The sequence below is a fragment of the Stylophora pistillata genome, chromosome 10, assembly GCF_964205215.1.
Source record: "Stylophora pistillata chromosome 10, jaStyPist1.2, whole genome shotgun sequence".
NCBI lineage: Eukaryota > Metazoa > Cnidaria > Anthozoa > Scleractinia > Pocilloporidae > Stylophora > Stylophora pistillata.
The window spans coordinates 24,339,745-24,348,241 of NC_142528.1; the positions used below are offsets into that span (position 1 = coordinate 24,339,745).

Below are 8,497 nucleotides of genomic sequence, written 5' to 3' on the forward strand. Positions count from 1 at the left end.
TTTTGATCGAATTTCTTTTTTTTTTTTTTTTTTTTTTTTCGGTTTCTAATAGACCCCAATGTCTCCCTTTTGACTGATTATTTGGCGACCGGCGATGTCAATGGCAACAAAACACAGTAAGTATCCCTCAGTAGTTGCGCGGGAATATTGTAGATAACCGATTTCGAAATGAACCAGCTCTTGTCCCCACATGACTCTCTTGAGAAAAATAAAAGAATCCGAATTGTTGAATGATAATGAAAGGATGTTAATGAATTCCGTGGACCAGAAAAATTTGAAATGACACTCAGTTTGTAATGAAACTCCAAAACCAACAACTTGTGCTCAGAGCTATGTATGTTCGATTTTATCTTAACAGCTTAGTCTTAATTACTGCGCAAACATGACGAGCTTTGCTCAAGAAAAAAATTCTCAGCAGGCATCGTAAACTGATGCCGAGGTTTGGGGAAGAAGGCGTTGGGTGGCTGTCATCACATTAATTACACCACAATGTAATTATACAGATTAGCGCCCACGAATCCACGAGAGATACACGATTGCGTGCGAGTTAACGCGGGGTCATCTGTGGGCGATGAAAATCAAAATCATGAAATGAAATGAAGTTTGTTGTGCGTGTAATGGTCATAAAATACTGCGTTTCCTCTGTTTCTGCCTGTTTCCTTATAACGACATTTTTAATCACGTAGTCTTTCAAAGATCCTTCCTTTTCACAGAAGAGGCAATACCGGCGAGGCGCCGTATTCGAAAAGCCTCTCTTTCGATTATTTAGGTATGATTCTTTCGCTTGGTTTGCCATAAAACAGTAACAAAAGATATCGCAATTTCCATGTGCCGTACGACCTGAATAACAACCGTATCGAATTTCCAGTATTGCGTTACTTGGTGGATCGATCAGTGTTCACGCTTTGCGATCGTAGTACACGATGTTATTGTTTTGGAATAAAACCTGTGGCGGTCGCACGACTTGGCCTCGTATCCTGGTTAAATTCTTACCAATATTGTAATATTAAACCTCGACGAGATTTTTCATGTCGAAATGTCGAAAAGCATCATGTTTTCGATTTCGAAACCATTCGAAATGAAGTCATGGAGGCAGTCGGATTTTGGACGTGCGGTTTTCCACCGGCTAACTTAACAACGCAGAGTCTTTGCAGGATTACAAGAGCCACACTAAACCCTTGCAAGCATTGGTATCTACTTTTGAAAGAGGTATGTGACGTTCCTTTGCGTAAATATTTCATATGCGATGTATTTAAGATATTTCCCGACGAAATCCAAAGTGTGGCGACACGGGAACTTCAGCCGGCCAACTCATCGTTCGGAGTAGTGGGGTTAGCCAGGATTCCCGACCTCGTTCACGTTGTGTTCACGTTCTGTCTAATAGCTGGTCTATCTTCTACGTAATAAACAATCCCCGACGAACTTATTAAATCTGCGGGATTTATGACTATCGTAAATCTGGTGAACTCCGCCACGCTAGACTTTGAGCCCGAAGGCGCGAAAAATTTATCTTTTGGCGCCAAACTCAGTCACAACTCCGAAGAGCTCGCTTCCTAACTTACCCAAAGATCAGCTAGAGTAAATTTCCTTGGAGTGGAACTGAAGAAGCTTCGAACACAGATTTCTCATCTCGAATCAGCATGGAGTCAATTTTACAGACCCTTTTTTCCACCTCAATGTTCGTACCTTGACGCGGTGAGGTGTCTTCAGTGCCTCAATGACCAATTGCAATACAATGCCATTAAAGAATTCAGCTTCAGTTGGTGGGCTGTATTTTCTGCAAGGTAGAGGCCAGACTAACACGGACTTTGTCGTTGTAGTTATTGTTATGATTATTATAATTATCATTATTATTACTGATTTTGTTATTGTTATCATTATCTTCATGATTGTGATTGAATCATTTTCAAAATGAAATAGGCTGCTCAATGAGGATGGCATGCTGAGGCAAGTAGATTTTCATTTATTTACCCCCCCCCCTCCTCCCCCCAAGTAGAAATTCAAGTGTTTCTGATAGTTTGTCTCTTCAATAGATTGTTAGAATGCAGAAGATTTTCTAAGACACATTGTACAGAGGGCTTGTCTTAAGTAGTTGTTTTCTGATTCAAAACCACCTGCCTAGTTCTGTTTCTCTTGGGTAGTTAGTCCATGGACTGTTGTTATCTGATGGCAGAACTAACAGGTGGATCTGTTTCTCTTTGGTAGTCAGTCCACTATGGGCTGTTGTTATCTGATGGCAGAACCACCAATCTGTTCTGTTTCTCTTGGGTAGTCAGTCTATGGACTGTTGTTATCTGATGGCAGAACCAGTCCCTATTTTTTTCAGCTCTATACAGCCAGTCTTTTATGGACAGTTATTTTTATCTGATGGCAGTTTTAGCTTGCTCTTTTTGTTTTGAAAAATGTGTTGCTTATGCTGTTTGTCACGTATCATCTGTTATTAGTTGGAGGCACTTTGGTCAATCAATGCTATCATTGTCTTCATTATTATTATAATTGTTAATTCAGCTGCTACTCTTCTCTCTTTGACACAGGGCCCACTACAGACAGCACTAGCTTAATGAAGTCCCAAAACCTTTCACAATGAGCCAACTCAAGAATTGCAGTCCTGAACAGTTTTTGGGGTTTTCCTGGCTTTTCTTGAGATTATTTTGTCTCAGTTTCAATTACTTGGATACTCATTCAGCTAGACTAACAATAACACCATTTTGTTCATAGATAAACATTGAAATAATCATAATAGTAATATAAATGATAATAATAATGATTTGTTATTGTTATCATTATCATTATCTTTATGATTGTGATCATCATTTTCAAATTGAAATAGGCTGCTCAGTGAGGATGGCATGCAGAGGCAAGTAGATTTTCATTTAATTCCTCCCCCCTCCCCCCAAATAGAAATTCAAGTGTTTCTGATAGTTTGTCTCTTCAATAGATTGTTAGAATGCAAAGATTTTCTAAGACACGTTGTACAGAGGTCTTAAATAGTTGTTTTCTGATTCAAAACCACCTGCCAAGTTCTGTTTCTATTGGGTAGTTAGTCCATGGCCTGTTGTTATCTGATGGCAGAACTAACAGGTGGAACTGTTTCTCTTGGGTAGTCAGTCCATTATGGGCTGTTGTTATCTGATGGCAGAACCACCGATCTGTTCTGTTTCTCTTGGGTGGTCAGTCTATGGACTGTTGTTATCTGATGGCAGAACCAGTCCCTATTTTTTTTTTCAGCTCTATGCTGTCAGTCTTTTATGGACAGTTATTTTTATCTGATGGCAATTTTAGCTTGCTCTTTTTGTTTTGAAAAGTGTGTTGCTTATGCTGTTTGTCATGTATCATCTGTTATTAGTCATAGGGTGACTTTGGTCAATCAATGCTATCATTGTCCTTAGTATTATTATTATTAATTCACCTGCTACTCTTCTCTCTTTGACACAGGGCCCACTACAGACAGCACTAGCTTAATGAAGTCCCAAAACCTTTCCCAATGAGCCAACTCAAGAATTGCAGTCCTGAACAGTTTTTGGGGTTTTTCTGTCTTTTCTTAATTTATTTTTGCCCCAGTTTCAATCACTTGGATACTCATTCAGCTAGACTAACAATAACACTATTTTGTTCATAGATAAACATTGAAATAATCATAATAGTAATATGAATGATAATAATAATGATTAGATTAATGGAAATAATCATAGGAATTATAACCATCAGGATAATGAACATTATTTCTCTAACTATTGTAAATATTTTTATCATTATTATTATTATTATTATTATTATCATTATTATTGTTATCATTGTTATTATTATTATTATTATCATTATTATTATTATTATTGTTATCAATGTTATTACTATTTCCATCATGAATTATTAGAGATGCTTGGAAAAAAATGATCTATAGTTCCCTCCAACTCATTATTCTTTCAGTTAAGTGAATTAAGACTTTGTGAACAGTTACTGCTTTCAAACAACAACAAACATATGAAACATATGTATGAACTGCGGTTATGAGACGTATATGTGAACGATCCTTCGCAGTGAAGCACTATTTAGCTCAATTGGTAGAGCGCTGCACTAGTATCGCAGAGGTCAGTGGTTCGAATCCCGTACAGGCCTGAAATTTTTTTCAGGTCTGATTTTCACTATTGCTCAAATAGTGCTTTACTGCGAAGGATCGTTCACATATACGTCTCATAACCGCAGTTCATACATATGTTTCATATGTTTGTTGTTGTTTGATTTATCATCTACGGGTTTAGGTCGAATTAATTTGATGGCCTGCTCCCAGTTGGCTTGTTAGCTCAATTGGTAGAGCGCTGCACTAGTATCGCAGAGGTCAGTGGTTCGAATCCCGTACAGGCCTGAAATTTTTTTCAGATCTGATTTTCACTATTGCTCAAATAGTGCTTTACTGCGAAGGATCGTTCACATATAAGTTACTGCTTTATTCTGTCATTCCTGATGACCATAGAAATGGTGAAAGTCCACAGATATTATCCCTCTAAGAGTTTCTCCAGGTGTTTTTTTTTCCTCTGAATTTGGTTACAACAGAATGAAGGGCATCAGAGTATAGTGCGCCCAGCTAGACATGAATTGCATTAATATTACAGGGTCATTTTGCTGTATTCAGGGTTTAATCTTAGCCTTCTACAGACAAGTTTGTTCCTCTAAATGCAAAACACATTTTATGGTTTTTTTAAAACAAACTTACAAAAACTGCCAAGAAACAGCTACTAAATTTATGGAAACATGACGAACAAGTCAACTAGACTGTGTACTACACATCACTGAAATCAAAGTATCACTTTAGGAACATAAAATCGCAAGGTCAGTTTCCCATTTTTAGTGCCTGAGAAAAGATCAGGCCACCAGATTACTTCAAATTCTCTGGTTGCTCGTCCATCTCAATTTCCAACAACCGTTTTAGTTTACTGGGTGAGAATCGTGCTTGATTTCTTGCCCCATGCTCTTTAATTGGCCGCCTGTAAAGCTTGTTGAGAGTTTAACAGCTACTACTTGCAGCAACCTCCATATTCCCCCGATAGCCTTTCTTAACTCTAATGGTAGAGAACTTTGATGACTCAGACCAGAAATAACATCATTCACTCTACCATCCCTGTAATAAAAAACTTTGGATTTTTCTCTCCATACAGGGGGCCGCAAATGTATTTTTACCCTCGCACGTTTATAAAAGCATTCGGCATGCCTGCTAACAAAGCTTGGATGTATGTTTCAGGAACTTAGTATCTTTCAACTCGACACCATTTGCCTGAAACCAAAATAATAATTACGAAAGTTAAGAGATTATTTACTTCTGGAGTGAAATGTACTAAATGATTTGCCCTTTCAAACATAAACCTGAGTTATCAGGTTTTGTCAATCACAAAATTACACGCCGGGTTATTAGTATTCCTTGGGGACCTTCCTATATAATCATAAATATCTAAGACAAGCAGGTCATTTAGCTAGGTAATCTATGTTAAAAACCGCGCTGTACAGCACTTAGAATTATTTTTCTCACACTGCAACTTCGCGTACTACGCAATTATTACTACGCAGTCATATCAGGTGTCCAATTGGGAGAGCTTATTATTTTTGTTTTAGAGGTGAATTGCGATTTCTTGTATGTCCCCTATTTCGTCGAAGAAAAGCTCGAACAAATACTGAAAGTAATGAGTAAGTCACTATGAACAACTAGTGCAAAGTGACAGCACTATCGAGCCAAACTGAGAACTGTTCTCTAATGATTTTTAGCATGAACCACCAATTCTTACTATTTTTAATTTCTGCGTTTTAATAGACTTTGACATGTTCTTGAGAAGATATTAAATCGGTTAGCGCTGTTGTTCCCTTCTAAATTATTTTGGTGGAAGCGCCTCAGAAGACACTGGTTTAACTAAAACCATGTTGGGCGACGTTATATTTTGACTGCACAACCCGCAATTAAATTTAATTTTAACAGCTATTCGAGTGTGTGAAGAACGGAAAAGAGCAAAATTACATACCATCGGCCTTTCGATGCACGGACGAATTAAAACTTTTTACAATTCCACTTATCCATTGCTTGTAACTGATAGACCTTGTCCTTATTCTTGCGGGAGGCCGTACGATCTGTTCTCCATTGTAGAACTTGGCAAACTTAGCGCACTTCTTCGAGCGCAACAATGTGATCTTTCGATTCTCTATCTCACTAGCGCAGTTGTTGTGTTGAACATGGACGAATAATACATCGCAGCGTGTCTTGTAGATAGCTAGAGATGCCATGCATGTTTAGGATAAGCGCTGAATATTGACGAGCGTTAAAGCCGCCACTGAAAAAGCACAATCGACCGTTTTTCATTGTAAGGATCAGGTCTTTCACACAGCTGTCACAATTAAAGAGAGGAAGAACGTCGATCTCGCTCACCTAAGTAGCGAAGTATACCACGAGCGGCGACGATGATCAAACACCTGGAAGATCACCGTGGTGTCCCTCTACTCTTTGGTATCATAACCAAGAGCGAGCCCTTTCGACTTGTCACTAAGTTTTACGGTTTATGAAACAAAGGCCCCGCTCTAAACAAAGCCTTAAAGAATGAAACACTAGTAAAGCTTACTTAGCTTGGAATTATAAAAATTTCCTTTCTTAAAAATCGAAGATTTTCATGGTTTCCGTAACTTCGTATTTTTCCAAATTTCCTCTTTTACATGTTATGCCGTTTTGCATTTTCTTCAACGTATAATTTAGTTCAGCGTCGATCATTTATCATCCTTAGAAGAAAATATTCTGATCTTAACGTTTAACTATAAAATTGCTTTGGCTTACATTGTGCGCATAAAAGGAGCGTTAAATTAAACATGAGTTGATTCCACGCGAGGGTTTTACCTGGAAAAATGCCTGCACATGAGAGACACCGACATTACCGCGTGTCCCTTTCTGGAAAACATTCGTGTTATGACAAGAAAGGTAACTGATAGACCTTGTCCTTATTCTTGCGGGAGGCCGTACGATCTGTTCTCCATTGTAGAACTTGGTAAACTTAGCGCACTTCTTCGAGCGCAACAATGTGATCTTTCGATTCTCTATCTCACTAGCGCAGTTGTTGTGTTGAACATGGACGAATAATACATCGCAGCGTGTCTTGTAGATAGCTAGAGATGCCATGCATGTTTAGGATAAGCGCTGAATATTGACGAGCGTTAAAGCCGCCACTGAAAAAGCACAATCGACCGTTTTTCATTGTACGGATCAGGTCTTTCACACAGCTATCACAATTAAAGAGAGGAAGAACGTCGATCTCGCTCACCTAAGTAGCGAAGTACACCACGAGCGGCGACGATGATCAAACCTGGAAGATCACCGTGGTGTCCCTCTACTCTTTGGTATCATAACCAAGAGCGAGCCCTTTCGACTTGTCACTAAGTTTTACGGTTTATGGTTACCCAAACTATGCAATTTTGACGCCGAAAAGTGCCAAAAAGTAATTACAGAAACTTCATCCGCAACACCTTGAACGTGCTGTGGGCGCGAACTGAGATCTGCTCTTACAGTTAATAATTGCCTGGCGGAACTCAGATCCGGCTTAGCCTAATTTGCATAAATTTTTTTGGTGGGCAAAGCTCGTCATGGAAAAATAAAAGCTCCAAAAGTATAATTGCTATGCATCGAAAGACGTAGGCTAATCGCGAGGATGCGAACTATCCCCTGATAATCTTACAATGGCGCGAAAAAAAATCCGTCATAGTTTAATTTATCGAAATCGAAAGCCTTGTTAAGCTTAGGACGTTTTCAAGGCTTTTAGCCTGTTGCGGGTTGTGGTTTCAATAATACAGTATTTCGATATCTGAGATGTAATTGTAAACAAAACAATAAAATGCCCTATCTAGTGCCAGTATATTTTGTAAACATGGTCCCGCATAATTTTATTGTATGTAGTCAAGTCCCTTTGAGACTGCACCTACGCATCAAATATCTCACGTACGAATGAAGATTTTTTTTTGTTTTTCAGGCGCCCCCGGCCACGGACCCATTAGTGCAATGGTCAGTGCTGCAACGGCCGGACGACATATATACTTAACGGAACCGGAGTGCAATGGTTCCGCCGAGTAACGCCTGAAGGAGGGTACACCAGTACGCCAAAATCGCCCAGGAATCGAACCTGGCCCCCCGGAAGCGCTCCCCGCCTAACGGGGCACCTGAACAGTCGGGGTGTGCAAGGACTGCTGTTGGGTAACGAGTCCCATAATGCAGAGAACTACATGCTATGAGACCCTAACCCGCGTCAGGTAAGTATCATCAGTGCAGATTTTTCATAATCTTACTTCTAATCGCCTCATAAAAGAGAGGAACTTGACAGCAATACGGTATATTTTCATTAGTCTTCGATGGTTCTACAAAAACTTAATTATAAGGTGTATCTAAAGGTTCTTGAAATTAGATAAAACGTAATTACGTTTCCACTTGGTATTTGTGAGACGAATTGGCAGGTTTGTAAACTAATTATGGATTCGTAAACAA

The 8,497-nt window shown here is 39.1% G+C and overlaps 2 long non-coding RNA genes across 2 annotated transcripts; one reads left to right on the plus strand and one right to left on the minus strand.

The window, feature by feature from the left end:
- The first annotated feature begins 386 nt into the window (after nt 1-386).
- Nucleotides 387-3,957, plus strand: LOC148722351 (uncharacterized). The gene is made up of 3 exons (XR_015992122.1): nt 387-1,209; nt 1,921-1,947; nt 2,535-3,957. It is a non-coding gene; the product is annotated as an uncharacterized LOC148722351 (long non-coding RNA).
- Nucleotides 3,958-4,604: 647 nt separating this feature from the next.
- On the minus strand, nt 4,605-6,545 carry LOC148722352 (uncharacterized). Its single transcript, XR_015992121.1, has 2 exons — nt 6,006-6,545; nt 4,605-5,269 (listed from the first exon to the last, which is right to left on the minus strand). It is a non-coding gene; the product is annotated as an uncharacterized LOC148722352 (long non-coding RNA).
- Between the last annotated feature and the right edge of the window lie 1,952 nt (nt 6,546-8,497).